Here is a 17,316-nt window from a genome sequence, read left to right on the forward strand (position 1 = left end):
GGAAAGTTGAGAGTGGAAAATATATTCCTCATGTGACTTCAATCAAATTTAAATGCAGGATTCCAGAGGCAAAAGCCTAGTACATTGAGTACAGTAAATTAGTGCTGGTTTAAGCCTCTGTGGGGCCTGTATCCAATCCAACCAAACAACAAATCAAAGCGTTAGTTGCAATTCTTGCTCCCTGCCAAAGCCCTCTCCAGGCTCCAGCATGGATGCCAGCATTTTGTAGTGGTGGGGTCGTCTGGGTATCTTTAGATGCAAACTTTGTGGATCTGTAGCCTCCAGCCCAGCCGAGATCCATGGATTTTACTTTGGTCTGCCCCTGGATGGAATGCCATAGAGCTAATGCACCCATTCTGATGTATGGAGTATGTGCTGATAAGAAAAGTGTATATAGTGTGAGAATAAAGCTTCCAGCAAATGGATGATGATCTATTAACTGGGCAGCTTCAAAGTGGGGCCATCGGTGGTTGGTGTGTTTAAAGTTCAGCCCTCATTCAAGACCGGAGAAAAGGTATTTTAAACACTGTGGAAAAAACCTAATCTAGTTTCTTCTTTGCACTTGTTGTGTAAATACAAGATAAGAACAGTATTCCCAAGGTTACTGCAAACAGCCCATCACTGCAGAGTACAAGCTAACATTTACCAAATGTATGTTGACATAAAAAGCAGCATTTCTGCAGTAAACTGCGGTAAACAAAACCACTTGTTTCTTTTCATTTACAAGTCAAAAGTTTTAACCAATGAGATGTAAACTGTTTAAATATTTAACTGAATCTCCGTGCACAAAGAACAGTCGCGTTAAACTTTTCCTCTTGCATAATGTTGTGTTCACAACTCATGCATGCATTAGTTATTTTTAGGGCTGTCAAGCAATTAAAAAAATTAATCGTGATTAATTGAGATAAGCATTTAATTGCAGTGTTAAACAATAGTAGAATACCATTTATTTAAAAATGTTGGCAATTTTTCTATATTTTCAAATATGAGCTGGAGGCTCCGGGCTTCAGCCCCAGTTGGGGTACTAGGCTGGGGGTGTCGGGCTTCAGCCCCAGTTGGAGTGTGGGGCGTCAGGCTCAGCCTTCAGTCGCTCTTTCCCTGCCCAGAGGTATGTGATTAATGCATTAAAATTACCTTGTTAATTTTCTTTTCAGTTAATCCCAGGCATTAACTGTGATTAATTATCTATTAATAGCCCTAGTTATTTTGAGGCATAACATCATTATTGTTTTCTGAATCTGCTGGTCAAAAGGCAGTTGAAGGTCATTGGGATTTGTCGTGCACATTTCACCATAGGGAACTTAGTAGGTGAAGAAATAAGAGGAATATTAATAGTAGATTTGCAAGCCGTAATTGATTGACCCTGCAAATGGAACTTGCTAGAGAACATTGGAATCCTTGACCAAAATGGGGAATGTTCTTCATGAGAATTTATCTTGGAATTGTTTGCCTGAAGCTGGGAATGGGCGACAGGGGATGAATCACTCAATGATTGCCTGTTCTGTTCATTCCCTCTTGGGTGCCTTGCATTGGCCACTGTCAGAAGACAGGATACTGGTCTAGATGAACCTTTATGTTTAGGCCAGCTGTAAAATGTAATGAACAGTTCTGTTTGCTGCACAAGAAGAGAGCGACTCTAGCGCTGATTGATTGATTGATTGGGGTGGGGGAAGGGGAGAAAATTGGAATGAAAGGGAGAGGAGAGACAGGGGCAGTGTGTGAACCCCCCTGTTTGGGAAAGCTAGCCCCAGATCTTGCCCCTTCTGCCCTCCCCTTATAGACTGCTAGCCCCCACTTTCTACTGAACGGGATCTGACCCCTAGGACAGGGCTATGCAGCCAGGATCATGGCCACTTAGTGGGGAGAGAGCAAATCAGGTTTTTTTAAAAAAAAAATACACCTTTAACTTTTTTCCAGGGGAAAATGTATTTTGTCTAGAAACTACCCACATTTGAAAAGTGAAATTAGGGTTAACAATTGGCCTAGGGGTAGCATTTCTCAAATGCAGACACTGTGGCCTCATGCAGCCAGCAGAGGCTCTTCTTGTGGCCACAGCCTCCTGGGCTGTGATGGGGGAGCAAAGCAGTGCCCCCCCCTTCCTGTTGCTCCTGGTTGTCCTGTCCCCCTCTGGAGACATCTGGGGCGCAATGCGGGAGGACCAGGTAGTCAGTTTTCCACCTTCCCTGGGATGGTGCCAGGGCCGGCTCCAGCCACCAGCGAAGGAAGCGGGTGCTTGGGGCGGCCAATGGAAAGGGGAGGCATGTCCGGGTCTTCGGCGGCAATTTGGTGGCGGGTCCCTCAGTCCCTCTCTTCCTCTTTGAGCTGCTACTGAAGTGCCGCCAAAGAGGACGAGAGGGAGCGAAGGACCCGCCGAAGAATGAAGCGGTGCGATTGAGCTGCCGCCGATTGGCTTTATCTTTTTTTTTTTCCTGCTTGGGGCGGCAAAAAAGCTGGAGACGGCCCTGGATGGTGCGGCTCAGGCTTTGGGCTTCAGCCCTGGCATGGCAGGAGGCTTTGGCTGTGGGGCTTCGGGCTGCAGCTTCAGCGTCCACCCATGCAGCTTCGAGCTCCGTCCCTGGGCCTTGGCCACAGGGCTTCAGGTTCTGGCTCCCTGCTACCTCCCCCAGCCACCCACTCCCGTTGCCCCTGGTACCCACTGCCTCCCCTGACCCCCCATCCGGGGCTTAATTTGTCTCCAGGCTTGCCAGAGCTGAGTAAGTCTGCTGTGAAAAGTGATACTTGTATGTTTGGTAATACCACTTTTCACAACAGACTTACTAGCTAGCAATCAATTACAATGATTTGGACATGCATATGTACATACTTATTTGTTTTTCCTAAAGCTAACTAAGTGTTTGAGTCTCCACCAGCAAGAGTTGGTGGCTACACTCGTGAGGCCACCAAATTATTTGTCCTGAGAACACCTAAAATTTTAAATATGTAAAAGTGACGAGCAACATGTCGCTGTAAAGAAAAGTGTAAAAGTCAGAAGACCGAGCAGATTCTGTAAGCAGCCTTAGCCTTGTCCCTTCTTTTGCCCATATAATGGGCTTTATTGCTGTGTTGTAAAGACTGCACCAATTACTGGAGCTTTTCACTGTATCAACAACAAATGACAATGCAATGCATGCTGCTTTCTTGCTACTGCCTGTTTCACTGTGGTAAAGGGGCAAATCAAGCCTGTTTCTAGAGTGAGGAAGGAATAGAGCCATATATACAGTAGTTTGGTTTTTAATACCTCTTTATAGGGTGGAGGAAGTAGATTGGACTCTAGCTCATTGTAAGATGGCAGATAAGGGGAGATGGGATTTGTGGCAGCAACAGAAATATTAGAGAGGGGCTTGGGCAGCCAGCGAGAGAAGTCCATGACTTTTTAGGAAACAGCTTAATGACCATTTTCCACCCCAGTGATCTCTTTATATTTTTAAGGATATGGTTGTACTCTAAAGAGCTAGACATGGCTTTAAAAATAAAAATATAGATTACCATCAACAGCTAAAGGGTTAATAGGGATCACTGTCTAGGGGCCTGATCCTGATATTCCTTGCGGTGATGTATCCGGAATAACTCCCCTGGGTTACATGGGGTTACACCGCTATTACATGGGAGTAAGTGAGAGCAGATTTGGCCCTGAGATTGTAAGCTCTGATGGAGAAGTCAAGGGTTCAGAGTCCTATAATAAACAGTTGTACAATCATCCTCTCTAAACCAGTACAATACAGTAGTTGTTACTGAGGGCAACTTAACAATAACATCCTCCAAACCAAATTCGTGGAGTAGACTGTCTACTCTAGACCAGGCCCTAACTGAGAGATGATGTTAGCACGGTGTGAGAGCTGTCAAGTGTCAAATCCTTGACATCTGATCTAGTTAACTTCAGACTTTCCATACCAAAAAAGCCTCTCCTCTGCCTAGAGAATTACATATGAAAATTTGGGTGGGAATCAGCATTCTGGAAGAGGGCATTCAACAGAAGAGGGCAAGGAGATAGGAAATAGTCACCATTGGGCATATAACAGACAGCTAGTTTCATAGATTCTAGGACTGGAAGGGACCTCGAGAGGTCATCGAGTCCAGTCCCCTGCCCGCATGGCAGGACCAAATACTGTCTAGACCATCCCTGATAGACATTTATCTAACCTACTCTTAAATATCTCCAGAGATGGAGATTCCACAACCTCCCTAGGCAATTTATTCCAATTTATTTATTACAACCACCCTGACAGTTAGGAACTTTTTCCTAATGTCCAACCTAGACCTCCCTTGCTGCAGTTTAAACCCATTGCTTCTTGTTCTATCCTTAGAGGCTAAGGTGAACAAGCTTTCTCCCTCCTCCTTATGACACCCTTTTAAATACCTGAAAACTGCTATCATGTCCCCTCTCAGTCTTCTCTTTTCCAAACTAAACAAACCCAATTCTTTCAGCCTTCCTTCATAGGTCATGTTCTCAAGACCTTTAATCATTCTTGTTGCTCTTCTCTGGACCCTTTCCAATTTCTCCACATCTTTTTTAAAATGCGGTGCCCAGAACTGAACACAATACTCCAGCTGAGGCCTAACCAGAGCAGAGTAGAGCGGAAGAATGACTTCTCGTGTCTTGCTCACAACACACCTGTTAATACATCCCAGAATCATGTTTGCTTTTTTTGCAACAGCATCACACTGTTGACTCATATTTAGCTTGTGGTCCACTATAACCCCTAGATCCCTTTCTGCCGTACTCCTTCCTAGACAGTCTCTTCCCATTCTGTATGTGTGAAACTGATTTTTTCTTCCTAAGTGGAGCACTTTGCATTTGTCTTTGTTAAACTTCATCCTGTTTAACTCAGACCATTTCTCCAATTTGTCCAGATCATTTTGAATTATGACCCTGTCCTCCAAAGCAGTTGCAATCCCTCCCAGTTTGGTATCATCCGCAAACTTAATAAGCGTACTTTCTATGCCAATATCATAAGGTTCTGACCTTAATGACAGTGTAATGTCACTATTGTGGCTCAGCTGTAATCAAACTTTACACAGAGTGTGAGGAAGCAGTGTGAAAGACAGCCCAAATTAAAATTGTAGTATACTTTAGCATTTACACTGGGTAGCGTAAAACTCCCAACAGTGAATAACTGTCTATTGACCCACCTCAGATGAGAATCTGCCTCCATTTCCATTAGAAGTCCTGCCCTTCAACCTCTCAGAACTATAGCCTTACAATTAGGGCACAGGAGTGGGACTTAGGAGATCTTGGTTCTTTTCTCCACTCTAACTCAGTCTTCCTAGGTGACCTTGCACATGTCAAGTAAATAGCCCTGGTGCCTTTATTTCCCCATCTGTAGAAATGGGGAGGATAATACTGAGCTAACTCACAAGGATGTTGTGGGGTTTAAATCATTGATAGTTGTGAAGTGCTCTATGATGATTGACATAGGAATAGCTACAAAGGAATAACAAAAATAATACTTCCAAAAATCAAGTTTCAGGGCTCATCTGTATCTTGTGGCTTTAAAACCTTTTTAAAATTTAGAACTCGTCCATTTGGCTTGTTTTAGAATGATACTGTGCAAATACTGAATCTGATGCTAGCTTTTATCTCGGGGGTATTACTCATGAACTCTAATCTGGTTTTGGTGCCTTCCAACAAACTACTTTTTGTAAATTATATTTTATTACAAGACATTTTAAAAAAAAAGACACCAGGTTTGATTTCCACCTCATGAACACTGGACCAGTTTTTGTAAATGAAAAATTTAATAAGAGTTTGTTATATGTTTAAATCTATTTCATGTGGGTGGTATCTGCCTGGAACCACTTAAGGTCATCAGGTCTGTTAGGTCAATGATCTATAGTATGAACTGGAAATTCTCAGTGCAGGCCTTGACCTGTTAGACCAGGTTAATACAAACTCTTGGGTAAATACAGATTTAACATAACTCCTTAATAGAATAAGTTGAGTATTGCCTCCCCTGTGATTCGAAGCCACGTAAGAAAAAGACCATGACCACTTCTATCTATATGGGACTGGAATTTATAGGGGAAGCCAGCCTTTCACTCAAACACTGAAACTTGGGCCCACTGCAACTTCTATTGAGGCTGGGGAGAGTCTTTCCATTGACTTAAATGGGAGCGGAGTTAGACCTCTAAAATTCACCTTTGGGGAATGAGCTAACAAAAAGCCTATGCAGCTCTTATGTCCTCTGTTGCGGGCATGTGTCAAGAAGTTGTGGTGGTTCCCCTGGAGAACATACAAGCTAACATCACTCATTTCAGTAGGTGCCCCTTTTAGGGAGACATTATAAAAACAAAAGTTGCAGGGAAACATTTGTTCTTTTCCTTCTTGGTGTTTTGTTGAAGAAAAACTTTTTTTATATCTAAACATTTCCACTTTATGTAACTTCTTGGCTGCATGGAGACTTTGGCCTGAACTAAAGGTATCTCTACACTACGGGATTAATCCGAATTTTGGAAACAGATTGTATAAAGTTGAATGTATGCAGCCACACTAAGCACATTAATTCGGCAGTGTGCGTCCATGTACCAGGGCTAGCGTCGATTTCCGGAGCGTTGCACTGTGGGTAGCTATCCCATAGCTATCCCATAGTTCCTGCAGTCTCCTCCACCCATTGGAATTCTGGGTTGAGATCCCAATGCCTGATGGGGCCAAAAACATTGTCGCGGGTGGTTCTGGGTACATCCTTCCCCCTCTCCAGGGAAGCAACGGCAGACAACCGTTTCGCGCCTTTTTCCTGGGTGAACAGTGCAGACGCCATACCATGGCAAGCATGGAGCCCACTCAGCTCAAGACAGCAGTCATGAACATTGTAAACATCTCGTGAGTTATCGTGCAGTTTATGCTGAACCAGAACCTGCAAAACCAGGCGGCGAGGAGTAGGCTACAGCAGCACGGCGGAGAGAGTGATGAGGACATGGACATGGAATTCTATCAAACTGCGGGCCCCGGCACTTTGGAGATCATGCTGTTAATGGGGCAGGTTATAGCCGTGGAATGCTGATTCTGGGCCCGGGAAATAAGCACAGACTGGTGGGACCGCATAGTGTTGCAGGTGTGGGATGATTCCCAGTGGCTGCGAAACTTTCGCATGCGTAAGGGCACTTTCATGGAACTTTGTGACTTGCTTTCCCCTGCCCTAAGGCGCCAGAATACCAAGATGAGAGCAGCCCTCACAGTTGAGAAGTGAGTGGTGATAGCCCTGTGGAAGCTTGCAACGCCAGACAGCTACAGGTCAGTCGGGAATCAATTTGGAGTGGGAAAATCTACTGTGGGGGCTGTTGTGATACAAGTAGCCAAAGCAATCACTGAGCTGCTGCTATGAAAGGTAGTGACTCTGGGAAATGTGCAGGTCATAGTGGATGGCTTTGCTGCAATGGGATTCCCTAACTGTGGTGGGGCAATAGATGGAACCCATATCCCTATCTTGGCACCAGGGTACCCAGTACATAAACCACAAGGGGTACTTTTCAATGGTGCTGCAAGCACTTGTGGATCACAAGGGACGTTTCACCAACATCAACGTGGGCTGGCCGGGAAGGGTTCATGACGCTCGCGTGTTCAGGAACACTAATCTGTTTAAATGGCTGCAGCAAGGGACTTACTTCCCGGACCAGAAAATAACCGTTGGGGATGTTGAAATGCCTATAATTATTCCTGGGGACCCAGCCTACCCCTTAATGCCATGGCTCGTGAAGCCATACACAGGCAGCCTGGACCGGAGTCAAGAGCTGTTCAACTACAGGCTGAGCAAGTGCAGAAGGGTGGTAGAATGTGCATTTGGCCGTTTAAAAGGTCGCTGGCGCTCGTTACTGACTCGCTCAGACCTCAGCCAAACCAATATCCCCATTATTATTGCTGCTTGCTGTGTGCTCCACAATCTCTGTGAGAGTAAGAGGGAGACCTTTATGGCGGGGTGGGAGGCTGAGGCAAATCGCCTGGCTGCTGATTATGCGCAGCCAGACACCAGAGCGATTAGAAGATCACACCAGGAAGTGCTGCGCATCAGAGAAGCTTTGAAAACCAGTTTCATGACTGGCCAGGCTATGGTGTGAAAGTTCTGTTTGTTGAAAACCCGCCCCCTTGATTGACTCATTCCCTGTAAGCAAACCACCCTCCCCCCCTTAAATCACAGCTTGCTTTTAAAGGAAATAAAGTCACTTAAAAATCATGTATTCTTTATTAATTGATTATAAACATAGGGAGAGAACCGACAAGGTAACCTGGGTGAGGTTTGGGAGGATGATAGGAGGGAAGTAAAAGGCCACTGAAAAAATTCAATATAATGACAGCCTTTGGGTTGGGCTGTCCACTGGGGTGGAGCGGGAGGGTGTACGGAGCCTCTCCCCCCCCCCCCCCCCGCGTTCTTACACGTCTGGGTGAGGAGGATATGGAACATGGTGAGGGGGGAAGGGAGGTTATACAGCGGTTGCTGCGGCAATCTGTTATCCTGCTGCCATTCCTGAAGCTCCACCAGACGCTGGAGCATGTCCGTTTGATCACGCAGCAGCCCCAGCGTTGCAGCCTGCCACCTCTCATCTCGAGCGTCCCTCATGACCTCACGTTCACTGACATCTTTCCTGTATTTAGATACCATGTCCTTCCACTCATTCAAATGAGCTCTTTCATTGCCGGTGCATTCCATTATTTCTGAGAACATCTCGTCTCGCGTCCTCTTTCTCCACCGCCTTATCTAAGATAGCCTTCGGGACGGAGGAGGGAGGCTTGAAAAATTTGCAGCTGCTGGAGGGAGGGTTGAAAGAAAGGAGAGAAGTTTTTAAAATGATACATTTTACAGAACAATGCTTGTACTCTTTCATGGTGAACAACACTATTCACATTACATAGCACATGTGATTTCAGTACAAGGTCGCATTTTCCATCTTAATATTGAGTGCCTGTGGCTTTGGTGTTAGAGATCACAGACGCAGGTCTGGGCAACAGAATTCAGCTTGCATGAGGCCATGGTAAGCCTCTTTCGGCTTCTGTGCCCTCCTTTCCCACATACCAAGCAAAGCCCATTGACTGCTGCAGTTTTCCTGTTAACCTTCAGCAGCAGAAAACAAACTAACTCCCGCCCCCCCCCCATCCAATTCTCTGGAATTATCGCTTTATCCCTCCCCCCACCACATGGCTGGTATCAGGGAAGATCCCTGCAGAAACCAAACTAACCTCCCGCCCCGCTCCCCCCGCCATGAATTATCTGGGATGATCGCGCACTGTACCCCTCCCCCCACCGCGTGGCTGGTATCAGGGAAGATCCCTGCTAGCCAAACGCGAAAAGCTCAGGGCTAATTTCCCCCCCCCACCCCTGCGCTTGGCTTGGCGCTTGCAGGGAAGGATTTCTTTTCAGCCACAGGCAAACAGCCCAGTAGGAACGGCCACCTCTGTCCCCTTAATTAAGTTCCTGTATTTCAACCAGGTTACCATGAGCGATATCACTCTCCTGAGGATTACACAGCGAGATAAAGAACGGATGTTGCTTGAATGCCAGCAAACACTGGGACCATACGCTGCCAGGCTTTGTCATGCAATGATACCAGATTACTGGCTACTAGCATGGTATGGTCAAGTGTCCTACCATGGAGGACAGAATAAGGCTGCACTGCCCAGAAACCTTGTGGCAAGGCTTTTGGAGTACCTCCAGGAGAGCTTCATGGAGATGTCCCTGGAGGATTTCCGCTCCATCCCCAGACACGTTAACAGACTTTTCCAGTAGCTGTACTGGCCGCGAATGCATCCCAAGTCCTCAGGGCAAAGTAATCATTAAAAAAGGCTTGCTTTTAAAACAAGTTTTGTATTTTAAAAGGTAAACTCACCTGAGGTCCCTTCCACTGGGTCATGGTCTTGGATACTGGCTTGGGAGGGTTGGGAGGGTACTTCAGTCTGGCTGAGAAAAAGATCCTGGCTGTTGGGGAGAACGGAGTGCTGGGTGCTCTCCGCAAGCTCATCCTCCTCCTCTTCCCCATCCGCAGAATCCTCAGGTGTAGCTGATGAGATTACCCCCGCCTCGGAATCCACGGTCAGAGGTGGAGTAGTGGTGGCAGCCCCCCCTAGAACTGCATGCAGCTCGGCGTAGAAGCGGCATGTCCGCGGCTCTGACCCGGAGCGACCGTTTGCCTCCTTTGTTTTTTGATAGGCTTGTCTGAGCTCCTTGACTTTCACGCGGCACTGATCTGAGTCCCTATTGTGGCCTCTCTCCATCATGCCCTTAGAGATTTTTTCAAAAGTTTTGGCATTTTGTCTTTTCGAATGAAGTTCTGCTAGCACTGAATCCTCTCCCCATACAGCGATCAGATCCAGTACCTCCCTCACGGTTATGCTAGTGCTCTTTTTTGATTATCGGCCTGCATGGTTACCTGTGCTGATGAGCTTTCTGTGGTCACCTGTGCTCTCCTGTGCTGGGCAAACAGGAAATGTAATTCAAATGTTCGCGGGGCTTTTCCTGTCTACCTGGCCAGTGCATCCGAGTTCAGATTGCTGTCCAGAGCGGTCACAATGGTGCACTGTGGGATAGCTTCCGGAGGCCAATACCATTGAATTGCAGCCACACTAACCCTAATTTGAAATGACAATATCGATTTTGGCGCTACTCCGCTCGTCGGGGTGGAGTACAGAAATCGATTTTAAGAGCCCTTTATTTTGAAATAAATTGCTTTGTTGTGTGGACGGGTGCAGGGTTAGTTCGATAGAACGCTGCTAAATCCGAATTAAAGTCATAGTGTAGACCAGCCCTAAGGGATGCACTTTGTTTCAACTCTATCACCCTAGTCCTTCCTTTGCCACAAATTCTTCTCACTATTTTCAATGGGTTTCCAGGTGCATTCATGAAACATGGGAGCCCTCCTGTGGTCAAAATAATTATTAAACATTCCTGTAGCTGTTACCCCAAGTCCTGTGTATAGCCTAAATGCCTACAGAAAACCCAACCTAAGTTGATTGAAGTCAGCAGGAGATTTATTTGAGCGCACAAGAGCAGCAGAGCCGGAGTTTTAATCTAGTTTTAAATCTACCCATATACTATTAATTAAGGAGATGTTCAATCAGCTTAGAAAAAGAGTCACGTGTTTGGCAGTTTTTATGAAGGTTTGGAGATCACCCCATCTGATTTTCTCCTCCTCACCATAGCTTTCCTTTCCCATTTTGTCATTTTTGTCTGGGGGTTGTCTAGCCATCTTTCACCATTTCTGCACCTTTCCACCTCCCTCAATCCAGTCTTCTTTTCATGGAGCTGGTTGGGCTGCTCCTTCCCCTTTAACTTTTGAAAGCACCTTAGGACTCTGTGATTATGTGCAATCCTGCTTGAATATTTTGTGAGTTATTCGGGGACTGTATTATATAATTGTACAGCACCTAGCGCAATGGGTTCGAACTTGGCTGTGATCTTGAGATGCTACCACAATGTAAATGTTTGTTTGCTCTGCAGAGGGTAAGTATGAGAACTAGGTACCACTTAAGCTCTCAAAATAGGCTTGAATGTCAATTAAATGTTGCCTAGGTCTTGCAAAGAGCAGTCCAGGCTAGACAGGGACGGCGGAGCTTTGTTTGTTCCCTAGGTGATATGCAGGAAGGATTCAGATAGGTCTTGCCAGGCCCTGGGGTGAATTTCACCCTGAAAACATTTGCAAATAGATTCAGATCACATAAAAAAGAAAATTTTGCAAATTTATTTCCAGAAAAGAATTGAAGCTTTTTATATATGTATTTATTTTATGTATTTAGATTTACAAATAGGCCTGTTTTATCCTCTGGGCACCTTTCCATAATTCTAGTTATAAAGAAAGCTGTCATATAGTAGCCTGTATTTCCCATTCTATTAAAAACAAAACAACAAATAAAGCAGGTGCGCGCGCACACACACACACACACACACACACACACACAAATTAACATCCCTCTAGCAGCTACTCCATCCCCAAATACTTCAGGGTAAATTCTTTCCTAAGGCTGTGTCTACTTTTCTTACCATTGTGTCACCTAACTGTGCTCAGAGGAGCGCTAGACAACATAATGGTGAAAAACCCAGCATCTTGTCTACACATAACTTTAAAACTTGGGTGCTGAACACATGCAGCTCTCACTGACTTCAATGAGATTTGTTTGTTGCTTAGCAACTCTGAAAATCTAGGCCCTAGTTCAGCAGTCCACTCCCTAGTCAGCAAAGCATTTAAGATATTGCTGTCAAGCAATTAAAAAAATTAATCATGATTAATCACAAGATTAATCGCGCTGTTAAACAACGATAGAATGCTATTTATATACATATTTTTGCATGTTTCCCATATTTTGAAATATATTGATTTCAATTAAACACAGAACAGAAAGTGTACAGTGCTCACTTTATATTTATTTTTGTTATAAATATTTGCACTGTAAAAATAAAAGAAATAGTATTTTTCAATTCGCTGAATACAAGTACTGTAGTGCAATCTCTTTATCATGAAAGTTTAACTTACAAATGTGGAATTATGTAGGGTTACCATATGTCCGTTTTTTCCCGGACATGTCCGGCTTTTCGGCAATCAAACCCCCGTCCGGGGGGAATTGCCAAAAAGCCGAACATGTCCGGGAAAATGCCGGCTGGGCATTTCCCCTCCCGCGGCTGCTGTGCTCCTCCCCTGACTCTTCGGCTCTGTTTAAGAGCCGAGCTGCCCGAATGCTATGGGCTTCAGGCAGCCCACTTGCCTCCAGATCCCAGCCGCCGGCCCGGCACTTCCCCTCCCAGGCTCTGGCGGCGCAGGGTCCGGAGGTATGGGGGCTGCCCGAAGCCGGTAGCGCTCGGGCAGCTTGGCTCTTAAACAGAGCCGAAGAGTCAGGGGAGGAGCAGAGCCTCCGGCCGCGGCGGCTCTGCTCCTCCCCTAACACTTCGGCTCTGTTTAAGAGCCGAGCGCTACGGGCTTTGGGCAGCCCCCATGCCTCCGGACCCTGCGCCACCGGAGCCCGAGAGGGGAAGTGCCCGGCCGGGGGCGCAGGGTCCGGAGGCATAGGGGCTGCCCGAAGCCCAAGCGCTACCGGCTTCACGGTTTGCCGGGCAGCCTCCAGACTCCGCGCCCCTGGCTGGGCGCTTCCCCTCCCAGGCTCCAGCTGCGCTGGGGAAGCGCCGGCCGGGGGCGCAGGGTCTGGGGGCTGCCCGGCAAACTGTGAATCCGGTAGCGCTCAGGCAGCCCTTTTCGCGTGGCTGAGAGTGGGAGGGAGGAGGGGCGGAGTTAAGGCGGGTTGGGGCGGGGAAGGGGCGGAGTTGGGGCGGGGCTGGAGGTGGGAAATGGGCAGGGCCGGGGCCCAGTGGAGGGTCCTCTTTTTTTATTTGTTAAATATGGTAACCCTAGAATTATGTACAAAAAAAACTGCATTTAAAAATAAAACAATCTAAAACTTTAGAGCCTAGAAGTCCACTCAGTCCTACTTCTTGTTCAGCCAATCGCTCAGACAAACAAGTTTGTTTACATTTGTGGGCGATAATGCTGCCCGCTTCTTGTTTACAATGTCACCTGAAAGTGAGAACAAGCATTCTTATGGCACAGTTGTAGCTAGAGTTGCAGAATATTTACATGCCAGCTGTGATATAGATTCATATGTCCCTTCATGCTTCAACCACCATTCCAGAGGACATGCATAGGTTCTGCTCGATAATGATCCAAAGCAGTGCAGACCAATGTATGTTTATTTTCATCATCTGAGTCAGATGCCACCAGCAGAAGGCTGATTTTCTTTTTTGGTGGTTCGGGTTCTGTAGTTTCTGCATTGGACTGTTGCTCTTTTAAGACTTCTGAAAGCATGCTCCACATCCTGTCCCGATCAGATTTTGGGAGGCACTTCAGATTCTTAAATCTTGGGTCAAGTGCTGTAGCTATCTTTAGAAATCTCACACTGGTACCTTCTTTGCATTTTGTCATATCTGCAGTGAAGGTGTTCTTAAAACGAACAACATGCTGGGTCATCATCCGAGACTGCTATAACATGAAATATACGGCAGAATGCAGATAAAACACAGAGCAGGAGACATACAATTCTCCCCCAAGGTGTTCAGTCACAAATATAATTAACACTTTTTTTTTTAATGAGCCTCATCAGCATGGAAGCATGTCCTCTGGAATGGTGGCCAAAGCATGAAGGGGCATATGGATGGTTAGCAGATCTGGCATGTAAATACCTTGCAATGCCAGCTACAAAAGCACCATGTGAATGTCTATTCTCCCTTTCAGGTGACGTAAATAAGAAGCGGGCAGCATTATCTCCCGTAAATGTCAACAAACTTGTTTCTCTTAATGATTGGCTGAACAAGAAGTAGGACCAAGTGGACTTGTAGGCTCTAAAGTTTTACATTGTTTTGTTTTTGAGTGCAGTTATGTAACAAAAAAATCTACATTTGTAAGTTGCGCTTTCATGATAAAGAGATTGCACCTCAGTACTTGTATGAGGTGAATTGAAAAATACTATTTCTTATGTTTATCATTTTTGCAATGCAAATATTTGTAATAAAAATAATATAAAGTGAGCACTGTAAACTTTGTATTCTGTTATAATTGAAATCAATATATTTGAAAATGTAGAAAAACATCAAAAATATTGAATAAATTTCAATTGGTATTCTATTGTTTAACAGTGTGATTTAATCACAATTAATTTTTTAAATTGCGATTAATTTTTTTGAGTTAATCGTGTGAGTTAACTGAGATTTAGTGACAGCCCTAATTTAAGCATATGCTTAACTTTAGGACCATGTTTAAGTGCTACTGACTTAAATGGGACTTGAGCATGTGTTTACATTTAAGCATGTATTTAAGTGCTTTGCTAAATATGGATTTAGGCACCTAACTTCATCTGTTTGAAAATTTGACCATAGAGATGCCACTGTTGCTACCATCAGTAACTAGTGGCACCTTTGGCTACCACCACTGCTATAGCAATAGACCTTTTCAGTGAAAGATGAAAGATACTTTCCTTCAAGGAGACTCAGAGCATTTTGTTGACTCAACAGTGGTCAAGAAACCAAATAATGCAAAATAAAAGATATGATATGATATGTTATAGCAGCTAGAGACCAGGTTGGTTTTTTGCATAAGTATGCTTCTATACAGTATTTGGAATATAAGCTATTTTTCTGGAAGACCACAACAAAGCACAGGAAAGAGAAGTGGGTTTGGCATCGTACATTTTCAGTCTATTTCATAGTACCAGAAATTATTGATGGAAAATATTATTTAGGTCATCTTGTCCCTTCCTCAGCTAACATTCCCTACAGTATTTTCTTGCTTAATTTTCAAGGAAACAAGTGATGGGCTTTTCACCACTCCCATTGGCAATCTCATTCCACATCCTAAAAGATTTCATTGTCAGGAATTTTTTTTCCTGCTGTGCACCCAAAATTTTCCTTTGCTCATTTTCATCCAGTTACTCCCAATTATAACCCCTGGCTCAAACCTAACCAACCCCTTCTGTCCCAACATCTATTTTTCTGCTTGCTTTTCATCTTTTAAAATATCAATTCTTGTTTTCCTCCATTTTCCTAGAGATATTCTTGGAGGATCAAAAGAATGTGAGTAAGAGCTTTTACAGCACTTAGTGGAAGGGGTCAGAATAGGGGATCTTTAAGAGAAAAATATTTTCTTCTAGCTGTGCATTAGGCATTTGAATTATACCTCCCTTTGTATTATCTTATCTACCTTTGCATACCTAGGCACCAATATGAAAAGCAATATTTCTTTTTTGAAAGGACTATAATCTTTTCTTTCCCTTCACCCCTTGTTTTACACTGCAGCCTTAAACCCTGACCCTCTGCTTGTCCTTTGTTCTTCGGCGAAACACTGCCAGGCCATTCAGAAACCATAGAATTGAGGGAACAAGATTGGTCTTATGTTGGGCCCCAAAAGCGGCAAGACGGGTTCGTCCCGGTTATCTAATCTGTCCATATCTAGTAAGCCCATCAATGTAATATTCAGGTTACACTGCAGATAAATAGACATTGGAGCACATATGTGAACTAGGGTCACCTCTGTGCCAGTGAAATGCTTTAACCACCAGACTAGAGAGTTGTTATTTTTTGCTTTCTCTCTCAAGGCCTAATGACTATTCAAGTGGAACAGTTTCAACGGAAGAGATTGAGAGACTTCAGGTAAGATATCCCATAGCCCGGTGGTTAGGGTACTCCGATTGATGTAAGACATGTGAGTTCAATTCCCTGGCCTCCCCCTCTACCTGATGTACAGCAGGGATTTGAACTGTAGTGTGGGAAACTGAAGTTCAGCTCTGTGCTGTACATCAGGAATGGGTTGGGGGTGGCACCACTGCTTCCTCGGGTGTCATTCCCAAACCAGCCACTGAAGTGTCCCCCTTCTCACCCATCCCCTCACCACAAAAAAAAAAAAAGAAAAGAAAAGGTTTTGGTGGAAACTTTTCAGTGACTTCGTGTCAAATTTGAGAATAGTTTTGGGCTGACCAAAACCTCATTTTTGGGCTATTCACTAAAAAGTTTCACCCAGTTCAGAGGTTGTTATTGATATTATTAGGCAGGTATCCTCAAAATTTGTGTGCATTCTGTTTTACAGGCTGTAGTATAAATATTTTCAGATTAATCTCAGGATTTCAGAGGCAACTCAGTGTCTTGAAATTTCAGATAGACCTAGATAATCTCTATTAAAGAATAACTCCTGTTAACCTGATAATAATAGGCTGCTCTATATTAAAACATGTGTTGTTTCTCATAAAATTTATTAGAAGCCCAAAGTCCTCTATGTAGTGATGCCAGCTGTGACTATGATATACTTTTCCTTTGGAAAGAAATCACAGTTTCCAGTTTTTCAAGTCTCTCTGTCTAACCATGTTCTTGGCAAATAATTCAATCATTGCTCACAGTTCCTAACCTGTACTAAAAATAATGTAGATTGATTTTCCAGAAATGGTAATATACCGTTGAAAACAATCTTTGATCTTTATAAATAGGTTTTATTTTTGTCAGCTACAGAATATACATACATTATTTGTCTTTTGTGTTTCTGTACATAATTTCTGCATGCTGGAAAAGTAATTGTGTGTTACTATAGTTTGGCCTTGTACCATCCTGTATGTTTTGTTTGTTTTTTTCGTTCTTGTCTAATTGTCAGGTGGTCTGGGACTAAAGCCTTGTATTTACTGAAAGTACAAAAGAAAAAGAAAAAATGTACAGAAGGAAATGGAATAATAATTATGGACTTGTGAGTGGGTCTGAAAAATAGCAGTGAATAAACATGGAATGATTAGTCCCAAATTGAACATCAGTATTTCTCAGTCTATCAGCTAAAGGGCTTTTCATAAATATTATCTTCCCATTCTTATAAAATAGAGCA

At 44.3% G+C, this 17,316-nt stretch overlaps 1 long non-coding RNA gene across 1 annotated transcript in view; it reads left to right on the forward strand.

Annotated features, from left to right (window-relative positions):
* The first annotated feature begins 838 nt into the window (after positions 1-838).
* Positions 839-17,316, forward strand: part of LOC128833054 (uncharacterized) — a 31,220-nt gene continuing 14,742 nt past the window's right edge. The window contains exon 1 of the long non-coding RNA XR_008444099.1: positions 839-1,108. This is a non-coding gene — a long non-coding RNA (uncharacterized LOC128833054). The remainder of the gene's footprint in view (positions 1,109-17,316) is intronic.

Source organism: Malaclemys terrapin, chromosome 2, assembly GCF_027887155.1.
Source record: "Malaclemys terrapin pileata isolate rMalTer1 chromosome 2, rMalTer1.hap1, whole genome shotgun sequence".
NCBI lineage: Eukaryota > Metazoa > Chordata > Testudines > Emydidae > Malaclemys > Malaclemys terrapin.